This window comes from Mastomys coucha, unplaced genomic scaffold (genome assembly GCF_008632895.1).
Source record: "Mastomys coucha isolate ucsf_1 unplaced genomic scaffold, UCSF_Mcou_1 pScaffold4, whole genome shotgun sequence".
NCBI classification, from domain to species: domain Eukaryota; kingdom Metazoa; phylum Chordata; class Mammalia; order Rodentia; family Muridae; genus Mastomys; species Mastomys coucha.
The window spans coordinates 26118655-26130971 of NW_022196910.1; the positions used below are offsets into that span (position 1 = coordinate 26118655).

The 12317-nt window shown below is 39.6% G+C and overlaps 1 long non-coding RNA gene across 1 annotated transcript in view; it reads left to right on the plus strand.

The window, feature by feature from the left end:
* Positions 1-238: 238 nt before the first annotated feature.
* LOC116076460 overlaps positions 239-12317 on the plus strand; it is a 12930-nt gene continuing 851 nt past the window's right edge. The window contains exons 1-2 of the long non-coding RNA XR_004112966.1: positions 239-387; positions 3810-3967. This is a non-coding gene — a long non-coding RNA (uncharacterized LOC116076460). The remainder of the gene's footprint in view (positions 388-3809; positions 3968-12317) is intronic.

The window sequence follows — 12317 nt, forward strand, 5'->3', positions numbered from 1 at the left end:
TCATTTCCAATCACTGTAAATTTTACATTTGGTTATTGCTAGCTTCTAACTTCTCTCTCAATGTTCACAGCCATCAACTGAGATGAGTCATTAACCTTCTTGTCTGGATTATTGAAAAATTCTGCTAATTTATCTCTTCATTACTTTTTTCCCCCTTCTCCTATACAGCAGTTTTCTCATCTACAAAGTTGGGACATGTGACTGACGGTTGCTGCTCTGAGAGCCAGAGTCTGGGAAAAGCAAGTTGAACTGACCAAAATTTTTCCTATAAATTTACATGACTGTTTCGATCTATTTTTGGTTAAACCAGTCAACTAGGTCATTTTTTCTGGTTCACGCTAAAAGCAAGTTGTTAGAAGCCAAACTATACTCCTTTGAAAACCAAAGGTAAGTGTCCTAGATTTTAATTGTAGACGTTAAGGAGATGTCCCCTACTAGAGGTTCTGCCATAGGGCTACTTTCATCTGAACTAGATAAAAGGTAATTCTGATCTGAAGTCATCCATGGGTGGTTGAAGTAGCCTTTGTGGCATAAAGGCTAAGTGGATATTCCTGCATTCACTTCGAAGTTAGAAATTCTATGGGAACAGGGTGGTGTCCCGCTTCCATCCCCAACTCTTAGCGTGCATGTCTTGACACCAAGTTGATAACAAATCATCTTTTGATTCAACGGTTGAAAGAATGGACTCTTTTCAATGTGCAATTTCAAAGAACTTATCAATGAAGCTCCTTTCAATATCTGGCTTATCCTCTATCCCCGCAGGGTTTTTATTTTGTCAGACAAGACATTCCAATAGTTATCTGACTGATGTACTTTAATTATAAGTACACACAGATATAGCACTGGAGAGTATAATAAACAACTGAATCTTACCATAGAAGAATGTGTTCCTTCTCAGCTTCTACGGTCCAAAGAGAAAACCTCTAATGTATGAAATAACTTAGAGGGCAGCAAGCAGCCCTCCTCCGAAGAAATTCCCAGCCATGTAGGAGGTGACAATGCTTCTTTCCCAGCATCATGCATGTCATTTTCAAGCTCCATTATTGAATTTTAGGGAAAAAAACACCATTTCCCAGCTTTGTGATTCTATAAAAAGGCATTTAGTAAGTAAGAACTTTGGAGAGATCCTCTATACTCAAAGTTGAAATGTCATGGCTAGAAAAGAGACTGGTTCCCCCAGCCTTGACTGAACAATCTGATTGTTCAGAGAACAGAAGATAATGTGGAGTTCAGTGTTTTCTAAAACATGAACAGAGAAATTCATTATCAGAACTGCTTTTGCTGTCATTTTTACGTGTTAGTGACCCTGATTTGAATTAAAAAGATAACTGAATGCTGATAATCTTCCTCATTGAGTATTCCCAAAATATGGCTAGCTGTTTAAATAACATAACAAAGAATGTTAGAAAACCAGAACTCCCTAAATAAATTCTCAGGGTGGGTTGCCCTATGTTCACTGGGTTGTGTGTGTGGATTCTACAGCAACTCAAGAGAGCAAAAGGTATCGAGAATTTTAATGAAGCAAGAGGTGAGATCCAACAAGGCCATTAGCATTACACAGGGGAGACAGCAAGAGAAATGACTTTTTCATCTAGGTTACTGGAAAGGTCCAACTGTATTTAAGAGAAACAAATGTGACACTTTGCTTTTATTGTTTTTTTTTAAAGCGCCTTTCAAGTCTTCTCTTTAACAGCTAATCTTATTCAGCTGCTTTCTTCTGTCATTCTTTATATGTATTGGTATTTGTCCCTAAGGTTTTTTTGTTTACTAATTTCACCACTCCACATTTTTAACTTCTATTTCTCATTTTACAACAACAAGAAATCCCTCCTCATCCTGTCTTCTCTTCGAATACTTTTTTTATTTCCCCTATTTCCGTTATTCTTAATTTCCATGCTTTTCTCCTCTCTTCTTCAGACAATCTACATGACTGTTGGGCACTTAGGAGTTCTTGATAAATCCTCTGCTGCTCATCTCCCTCTCTTTCACAATCCTACCCGTCTGTCCTCCTTTGTAAATTATGTTTTTAAAGCATGGGTGGGTGGCCTTAAAATGCTGCAGGAACGATCCGTTACTAGGATATCTGGGAGGGGGTGGGGGGAAGAAGCCACAGTGAAATTCATTTATTCTGAGGAGCATGCTTCTGCAGTGTGTGGGGGCAGATGGCTGACCGGCATCGCTAGGTGGCAGTATTCCAGATAGGATCCCAACCACAGAGCTGGGTACTGCCTCCCCACCCCCATTCCTGCCTGTTAATGTCCTATATAGCGATTTTGATTCAGAAATTTACTCCGTTGTCTGCAGCATCTGCATTCGAAATCTAGGGCATGTCACATCACTTCTCAAAAATAACATAACTTAACGCTTTTAGGATGTATGCCTGCTGATTTGGGCCTCAATTAGAGAGAAAACGGTTTTGTAGATTTGTCTCTTTTCTTCCTTCCATAAAAAGAAACTACAAATTTTAATGGCCTTTATATAGAAATTTTCAGATTAATGAAATTCCAAAGACTAGCACAACGTATTGTTTATGAAGTAGATTGTATTAATCAGTGTTTCTTGAAAACATGCCTTTCAAGTCTTGAAGACTTGTAAATGTTAAACATTTGATTACCTAAGTAATCCTTAGTATGTTAAGTACAGGCTTCATAGCTGCTAGTTTGTCACATTGAATACACACATACACACACACACATATATGTGTGTGTGTGCATATATATATATATATATATATATATATATATATATAAAGTGAAACCTTATCCTGCTTTGGTTTCCCCACTTGTAAATGGAGGCATTAATAACACATTGTCCTGAAAAATATTGTAGAGTTTAAATGGGTTAATATGGGTAAAAAAAAATAATAATTACAACCATATCTGGCATATGTAAATCCAGTCTTAGGTTTTGAACTCTGTGTTCAAATGACCTATTTATTTTTTTATTTAGCTATCTATTTATTTTTAGTATGTATACATGTGTGTATGTGTATATAAATATAAACATATATATACATATATATACATACACACACACACATCCAAAGTCAGGCCTTGAGCTTGCACAGTAGACGCTTTGCAGAATGACCCATATCCTTTAACCCCAAGATTGCCTATTTATTTTTAGATTATGATATAATTACATGATTTCTTCCCTCCCTTCCTTCCTCCAACCCCTCTCAAATACCCTCCCTCGCTCTCTTTCAAATTCATGGTCTCGTTTTTGATTGATCATTGGTACATTCATACTATTTATTTTTAAGCACTAGGCTGGGTTGAAGATGAAAGGGAACTATCTACAGTGAAAAGGTTTTTTTTTTAAGATTTAATATTTTTATGTTATGTGCATATGTCAGTGACTCCATGTGTATATGTGCACCATATGTGTGCTTGCTGCCAGTGAGGCCAGAGCACATCAGATCCCCTAAGGCTGGAGTTACTGGTTGTTGAGAGCTGAGACCCAAACCCAGGCCTTCTGCAAGTGCAGCAAGTGCACTTCACTGCTGAGCTGGGTGCAGATAAACTACAGATCCTAGTAAATGGCGAAGAGGAACATGGATGTCTATGGAATAAAAACGGACCAACTACCACAATGATACTGAGTCTGGGAGAAAAAGGAGGAGACGCTTTCAGGTGAAGATTTTTCAGGGAAACCAGAGGCTGAGCAGGCTTGAATGCATGAACTGGCAGAAGGAACGTTCAGTAGAGTTTCTTGCAGAGAAGTGGCTTCCACTTACCCTGATAAGAACGACTAAGGAGGAAACCTTAGCTTTATTCAAGAACTGGGTCGTTGTTCCTTAATGCTTACAGGTATCTGTGAAGAACTCATTTCCATTCTCCGTGAAGCACAAGGGAAAGAATCGTGTCCAAGGGCCAAGAAAAAGCTATTATCCTCTGGCCTACTGAAGTGGGACTGTGAAATAATGAAACAAATCTTTAAACAAAATGGGACATGGATCTTTTCTCAGGTAATATGCCGACCTCCTTCCTATAAAATGCTACTAAATATCTCTGGATAAAGAATACATTCCTGAGCCACATTTTCTAGGAGTAGTGGTGTGGGTTTGTACTGAGTCATCTGTTATTCACTCCTTGGGGTCAATTGTGTGAATGTGCAAATCATCTTGACATGGGATTGACTGTCAGTCACATGGGAGGACACAATCAGGTCACAGAATTAAGTCACAGATCTTGACAGCAATAAAAACTAGGATTAAAGGTCACCCTTTTCAAAAGCTATTTACAATAAAGCTGACTGTAGGGCTTTTGTCCCTGGAATGAGATCACCTAGGGCTTGTGTTTAGAGGGAATATTTGCAGGTTCTCCTCAACCTCTACTCCTGTAAAGCTGTGGTCTTGATTTCCAAGATAAAGAAAACAAGCTTCTTATAGTATATAAAATTTTAGTGTGCTTTACTCGTAAGTGATTTTTTTTCTCCCTAACTCAAACTTTGGTTAGTAGAATCTCTTTGACTAGTAGAGTTTTGATTAGTAGAAAATATTTGAAAGTTCTGTGTTAGAATCTGACTAGCAGAATCTATGAAGTTTTATAGACAGATATTTTCATTAGTAAGTTTGGAGCCACAGTCAGAAGCCTCAGATCATAGATGGCATATTTTTCTATTTCTTTAGTGATCATAATTTCCAATTTTATAAGAATAATAATTTCAATTTCAAAAAATCATTTTTTTCCAAAAGTCAAAACCTTTGTTGTTGTGGCCTGCGGTCTTTAATGATAGTATTGCTTCTATGAATGACTAAAAGAAACCCTCCACACATTGAAGTGAAACTTTGCAGCATGAAGGTATAAGTCATAATTAGTAAGGTGCGAGACTCCCAAGGTGATCCCTGTCTACATGAGAGGCATCTGGTGGCATTCATGAGGATGCTATCTTGCTTCCAAATGAAAATTTGCTTTCTTACATAGTTTTCATAATGGAAAAAAAAACTTATTTCCTTTTGTTTGAATACAGTAGTTGTTGAGTTAGGGAAAGGCTGGAACAAGTTGAGGAGGAGGGTGACCCTTCAGGAGGACCAGCAGTCTCAATTAACCTGGGCCCCTGAGATCTCTCAAACGCTGGACCACCAACTAGGCAGCATACACCAGCTGATATGAGGCCCCCAATACATATATAGCAGAGGACAGGCAAGTCTGGGTTCAGTCAGAGATGATGCACCTAACCCTCAACAGACTGGAGGCCCCAGGAAATTTAGAGGTCTGGTTGGGTGGGGTTGGGGAACATCCTTGTGGAGACAGGGGTTGGGGAGGAGGTATGGGATGTGGAACAGTCAGAGGGTAGATGGGGGCGGGGAATAAAATCTTGAGTGTAATTAAATAAATAAATAAAAGACAAAAAGATGTATCATAGGTACTGGTACTATGTAACATACAATGGCTTGTATAATTAGCATGTCATTCTGAAAACAATTGACAAGTTTTTTTTAATCTTAATGTTTCTTTTCTATTTTTAATTTTAAACTTTCATGAAATATTTTAAGAACATAAATTTCTTTACAGTGAACTGAACTGCTCTTTTTGCTATGATAGGTAATTAAATACAGCATTTATTTATAAATGGACTTTTTAATCATCTAGAAATTGACAATTTCATTTTCAGTGTCATTGTGTGACTGGATATTATAATGTTTCTCTGAATCGTATTGCTAATTGGTTCAGAATAGGAAGTAGGTGATATAAGAGTAATATTTATTCATAGTGATTGATTAAATTATTTGCCTAAGTTAAGGAAACTAAATACTATGCATAACTCTGAATTTATATGCAACTCTCTGTGTGATGTCTCCCTTTGGAGGATGTTGCTTTATTTTCAATGATTAGAGAAATTGCTTTATTTACAGTGCTTACATTCAACTGTAATTGGTTTGGGAAGATGCCATATAATTTTACGTTAACTTGGATACCTAGGTGCTGTATTTGTGTTTTGTATTTAAGTAAAGGAACATCTTTTCAAAATGAAAAAAAAAAAAAGTGAAAGAAAGAAAACACCAGGAATGCAGAACAATTGCTTTAGCAAGCCTGAAATTGAGAAGAGCCATTTACAAATCTTTTCAGGAGAGATATGTTTCCACGAGGCAGATAATCATGAATAATTTGATGAAATATATAAGCAAAGCCTCAAGGGTCTGTGTATAGATGTGAAGTGATGAAGTTGAGCACTTACTGTAATTGCTTTCTACCATTCAGTCAAGGAATGATTAAAACAGGAGCTATGCAGTTTGGGTGGCAACAGGGTCAAGCTCATTCCCAGCTACAACGTGTCCTTTTCTAATGCTTCTCCTTATTTGCAGCTCCCTGTCAACATTAACACTATCCAACTCTAGAATTAACCCAAGCAGATCCCGACATTCCCTCCTCTGTCTCTCCTCTAATTTTCAGAACTCACATTTAGTGATGAAGGATAGTTGGGGAACATATATGCCTACTTCATGAATTATCAAAAGAGAAAAAAAAAAGTTTCAGTAAGTGTCAACTGGCTGTCTGAGATAAACCTGAGAGGAATGTTTCCAGAGATCCCTCCTGCTGGCTGGAGAATGGTTCCCACAAAACCTTCCCTATTCTGAAGGCTGGCTGTCAACAAGCTCTGAGTATTTCCCTACATGGAGTTTCCCAACTAAGGGGCACACTCATTTCCAGTAGTTTCTCCCCCACGGATTGCTGAAAACCCTTTCTTCTCCTCTGAGTAACATGTGTCATTTGGATTTTGGGGGACTTTACATGGGGTAAGAGCAAGTGGCTTAAAGTGATAAGTTTTTCTTTCTACTTGGTAACTTTCCAACAAAACCATACCAAGACTTGTGATTCTGATGCAATCAACACACATTTCTTCTTTCATTTCTTGACCCTGATGAAAGTATTTCTACTTGAAGACAAGAAAACTACCAACATAGTCATTAGACCTTGCAGTACTTCCCATTTTCACTCCCAAATGGTTTCAATAACTTCATGATTTTACTATAATATAAAGTTCAAGCAAAATGATCATTTTTAACAATGCCTATCTACTACACCGTGGTATGTAGGCACATTATCTAATTCATTTAATTCGGCCCATTTTGCCATTATACTCTAATTCCATCTTTAGCATTTGAAATAAATCTACTCAAATATTTATTTCCTTCCTACTTGGGTTACTACCTTGAGACCCACAGGCACAGGATCTTGTTAAAAACTGGACATAGTAGAACATACCAACAATCCTAGCAATCAAAAGGGAGAGGCCAGATGATCAGAAGTTCAAGGACTCAACTGCATAGTGAGCTATATCATGAGCTCAAGGTTAGCCCAGGCTGCATGAGATGTGTGCAAATGTGTGTGTGTGTGTGTGTGTGTGTGCATATTTGTGCATGTGTGCATTTGTGTTTGTATCTCTATGTGTGTTTGTATGAACATCTGTGTGTGTCTCTGTGTTTGTGTATATGTATGTGTGCTTGTGTGTCTGTGACTATGTGCGTTTATATGTGTGGGTGGATATTATGAATAATATATTTACATAAAAGGACATTCTGAATATTCCCTCGCTACCAAATATGATATTGTTTTACTTTCAACTTTTTTTTAAATTTACTTTGTATGTGGGTATTGTGTGTGTAGTGTGCATGGTATGTGTGTGTAGTGTGCATGGTATGTGTGTGTAGTGTGCATGGTATGTGTGTGTAGTGTGCAGGGTATATGTTCCTAGAAGAAAGCTCAGAGGAGATCCAGTCTCTTGCTCTTTCTCCCTTTTATTCCCTTGAGAGTGGGTATCTCACTGAACCCTGAGCTAAACTGGCAGCCAACCAGCCTAGGCTACCCTCCTGTTACAGGCTACCCTCCTGTTACAGGCTACCCTCCTGTTACAGGCTACCCTCCTGTTACAGGCTACCCTCCTGTTACAGGCTACCCTCCTGTTACAGGCTCTCCTCCTGTTACAGGCTACCCTCCTGTTACAGGCTCTCCTCCTGTTACAGGCTACCCTCCTGTTACAGGCTATCCTCCTGTTACAGGCTACCCTCCTGTTACAGGCTCTCCTCCTGTTACAGGCTACCCTCCTGTTACAGGCTACCCTCCTGTTACAGGCTCTCCTCCTGTTACAGGCTATGCTCCTGTTACAGGCTACCCTCCTGTTACAGGCTATCCTCCTGTTACAGGATACCCTCCTGTTACAGGCTACCCTCCTGTTACAGGTTCTCCTCCTGTTACAGGCTACCCTCCTGTTACAGGCTACCCTCCTGTTACAGGCTACCCTCCTGTTACAGGCTCTCCTCCTGTTACAGGCTACCCTGCTGTTACAGGCTACCTTCCTGTTACAGGATACCCTCCTGTTACAGGCTACCCTCCTGTTACAGGCTCTCCTCCTGTTACAGGCTACCCTCCTGTTACAGGATACCCTCCTGTTACAGGCTACCCTCCTGTTACAGGCTCTCCTCCTGTTACAGGATACCCTCCTGTTACAGGATACCCTCCTCTTACAGGATACCCTCCTCTTACAGGCTCTCCTCCTGTTACAGGCTATCCTCCTGTTACAGGATACCCTCCTGTTACAGGCTACCCTCCTCTTACAGGCTCTCCTCCTGTTACAGGATACCCTCCTGTTACAGGATACCCTCCTGTTACAGGATACCCTCCTGTTACAGGATACCCTCCTGTTACAGGCTACCCTCCTGTTACAGGCTATGCTCCTGTTACAGGCTATCTTCCTTGGCTATAGGCTATCCTCCTGTTACAGGCTACGCTCCTGTTACAGGCTACCCTCCTGTTACAGGCTATCCTCCTGTTACAGGCTATGCTCCTGTTACAGGCTATCTTCCTTGGCTATAGGCTATCCTCCTGTTACAGGCTACGCTCCTGTTACAGGCTACCCTCCTATTACAGGCTACCCTCCTGTTACAGGCTATCCTCCTGTTACAGGCTACCCTCCTGTTACAGGCTACCCTCCTGTTACAGGCTATCCTCCTGTTACAGGCTATCTTCCTTGGCTATAGGCTATCCTCCTTGGTTACAGGAGGCATAGCTACTGTGATGATACCTAGGTTTGTACATGCATTCGGGGAATTTAAATCCAGGACCTCATGCTTATGGCAGCAATCATTCTTACCTACTGAGCAAACTCCTAAGCCAAAGGAGAGGTTTTTCAATAGCACATGGTCCAATATAGCTTCTCTTCTGCCTAGGAAAAATCCACGTGAATTCTCTACCCATCTGTCACCCTGATAAGAACAGCCCAGGTTCAAACGAGTCCGGAACAAAGATGCACCATCTTTTTGTCCCATTTTAGGTTTTCAGAGATGGCACAGTTTGTGACCATGATTTTCCCCTTGATCTTCTTTTCTGAACAGCATTCATGAGTTTGAGGGTTTTTCGTGTGACTCACTGAGCAGCAAATAGAGCATCTTAGAAAACTGAAGTTTTCCATAATCAGAGGATAAAACTTTTGCTATAACATCATACTGAGATAGAACAAAGATAATGACTAGTGGTCATTGAAACTAACTAGGTTCTGAAAGAAAGGTGTCAAAGCAATTACCTACGATTGCAGGACGTTTCTGTAATGTTCTCAGCGTGACCGGGTAATTACAGCACTTGAATTTTTATCAAAACTCTTAAAGAAACTGAAACAATGTTTTAAATTCTAAACCACTAGAGTCTGTTGCAATTAAAAACATCAAGGTAGGCCCTATCCTTTAGTAACATCTATAATTTCTACTAGGAAAAAAATACACAAGAATAACCAAGCATCAACTGGAGAGAGGGCTTCCAGGAAATCAGTAGTGTTCAGAAGAGAGAGCTAAACTGGGCAGCTATTCTGGGATTAAATTCCATGAGCCATTTCTTTCTCTTTTCCCAGTGCCTACCTCTGCCTCCCTCCCTGCCTCTCTCTCTCTCTCTCTCTCTCTCTCTCTCTCTCTCTCTCTCTCTCTCTCTCTCTCTCTCTCCCCCTCTCCTCCTCTCCTCTCCTTTCTTTCCTGTCTCTCTGTCTGTCTCTTTCTCTTTCTTTTCCCTCCCTCGGCTCTCACCAAAAATTCTAAAGCCTGACCTGGCAGCTCCAGTCAGAATGAGCTCTGCTTTTAGATAGAAGAAGAAACCTTAAGTTTTTCTCAGCCCCTTGCCTTGTGGCACTTGCCCAGTAGCTGGATTTCCAAGAATAGCTATTTTCTGTCTTTCTCAATCCCTGCTCCCAAGGGAAACCCTAGTAGAAACTTTTTCATCCTAAGGTTGTTTCAAGCATCAGCAAAATGTTTGCATTGGTTGTAGCCCATGTCTCTTTTCATCCCAATGAACTCATGTATCTCAATTCACACAAGCGAAATGACCAATAGATTCTCCTCTGTAACATCAATGGAAACTGGAATTAAAAATAGAGACTGAGCAATCTGTAGAAAGTATATTTGACTGAATGGCAGGTAAGTCCATTGAGAACTGACAGTGCCTCAGTCTTGGATTTTCAACATAGCTCTGGGTCACAATTGATGTTATTTACTAGGGAAGGGGACTTTTTAACCATTCTTGGGCCAACTCCAAGAGAAATATAAAGAAGAAAACAGAGTCTTTCTAAAAATTCATTTGCAATGGAAAATAGAAAGCAGAATGGGAACCAGGCACAAACTTTCCAGCTTCATCCAGCCTTGAACACTAACATAGCAAAAAATGATCCTACAAAGAAATCAGTTTTGACATTTGATTCCAATTAGAATATTTATGGATGTATCCACAAACTTGATGGTGAAAATGAGTCATATACTTTTTTTTCTTAATCTGATGATCTAAACTCCCACCCATCATAGAAACAGGAGTTCAGTAGAAAATCACACAGTTAAGTTCTCCAGGATCCAGGTAAACTGGAGGCAGCAATGCCCTCTGTAATCCAAATTTGACTACAGTAAATGGGACATGGAGATGGAAATGTCCCCAGACATCCCAGGCCAGCTAAGTTCCTCAAATGCACTGGTGAACAAGAAACAGAAGGCAAGGACCAAGACTTGCCCATAGGAGCGTGCACACATACACATTAAAAAACATACAAGGAAGAAATTGGTGATGACATCAAAAGTCTATCTAGAAAATCCACTCATGGTCTACTCATCCAGATGGAGCACCTTAACCACATCTGTAAAGATCCCCCTTTGAAAGCTAACAATCACAAGACCCAGAGATTAATTAGCACAAGGGCATCTTCTGGAGATGTGTAGGGACAGTTTTCAACTTGACACAGTTATTATTGAAAAACAGTCCCTTAAAGTCTTGAAATGTCATTCAGTTTCACCCCACCTCCCCCCCCACACCCACCCCTCTGGTCTGCTAGAATATTTTCCTTTTGAAGGTTAAATAACACAACATTAAAATACTTCATCATGTTCTTATAGAAAAGAAAGCTAGTATTTATCATGCTTGGTACAATTATTGCATCTAGAAAGACATAGACCCTGAAACACAGAAAACATAATGTCATTATTCACTTTTCAAATGATAGACCTGACTTCTGGTTCTTTGAGTTATAGACACTATGGTCATATCCCAAGGAGGGGAAAAAAAATCAACTTGCTTCTGGGCCTCTGCCTTGGAGAAATGAGAGGATTTCCCCCATACATCACAAGTTACTAGCTCATCTAAGGACATCCTAGATAGCTCGAGTTTCTCTCCACACTAAAGGAAAGCAAGTCAAGGACAAACTATATGCAGTCGTGAAACAAATAAATTCCAATCTGTTGTGAGAAGGCATAGGATGCACAGGGCTATGCAAGAGACATGTTTTGGTTTTTTATTTTTTATTTTTTTTCTCCTGTGTGTTTTAAAGTTAGATTCTTCTCATTCCTCATTGAAGCTATACTTCATGGTGAGTATTCTTTTTTTTCTTTAGACTTTTCTGCTTAGCCTATGCCATGGTTAATATATAAGTGTGCTAAAAAATAATAGTACAGACTCCAGTCAAAGAAAGCTGAAGTTTGAAGCCATGTGCAGCCCTACCTGATTATGTAGTCATGAACAAACACCAAAGTCACCTTTGTATATTTGCTCATGATATGTAAGACAAATGTGTTTGCTCACTATCTCCTATGAAGGTTAAGCAAACATCATGCTTAGTATACTGCCTGACACTCTGTACACAGTGGACACTGGCCATTGTGTTCTCTCCCTTTCCCATTCAATAGAAATACAGCACTACCATTGGCTCATTCTTCCTCAATCACATAAGGTTTCATGTAAAGTATATCAGCTTCTTTCCTACCACAAGAATATTGATAGGTGATTTTGATATCATATACAATGATTCATTTCATGTTCTCAATATCTAGGCAGAGAATTACAGAATTACTTTACTTA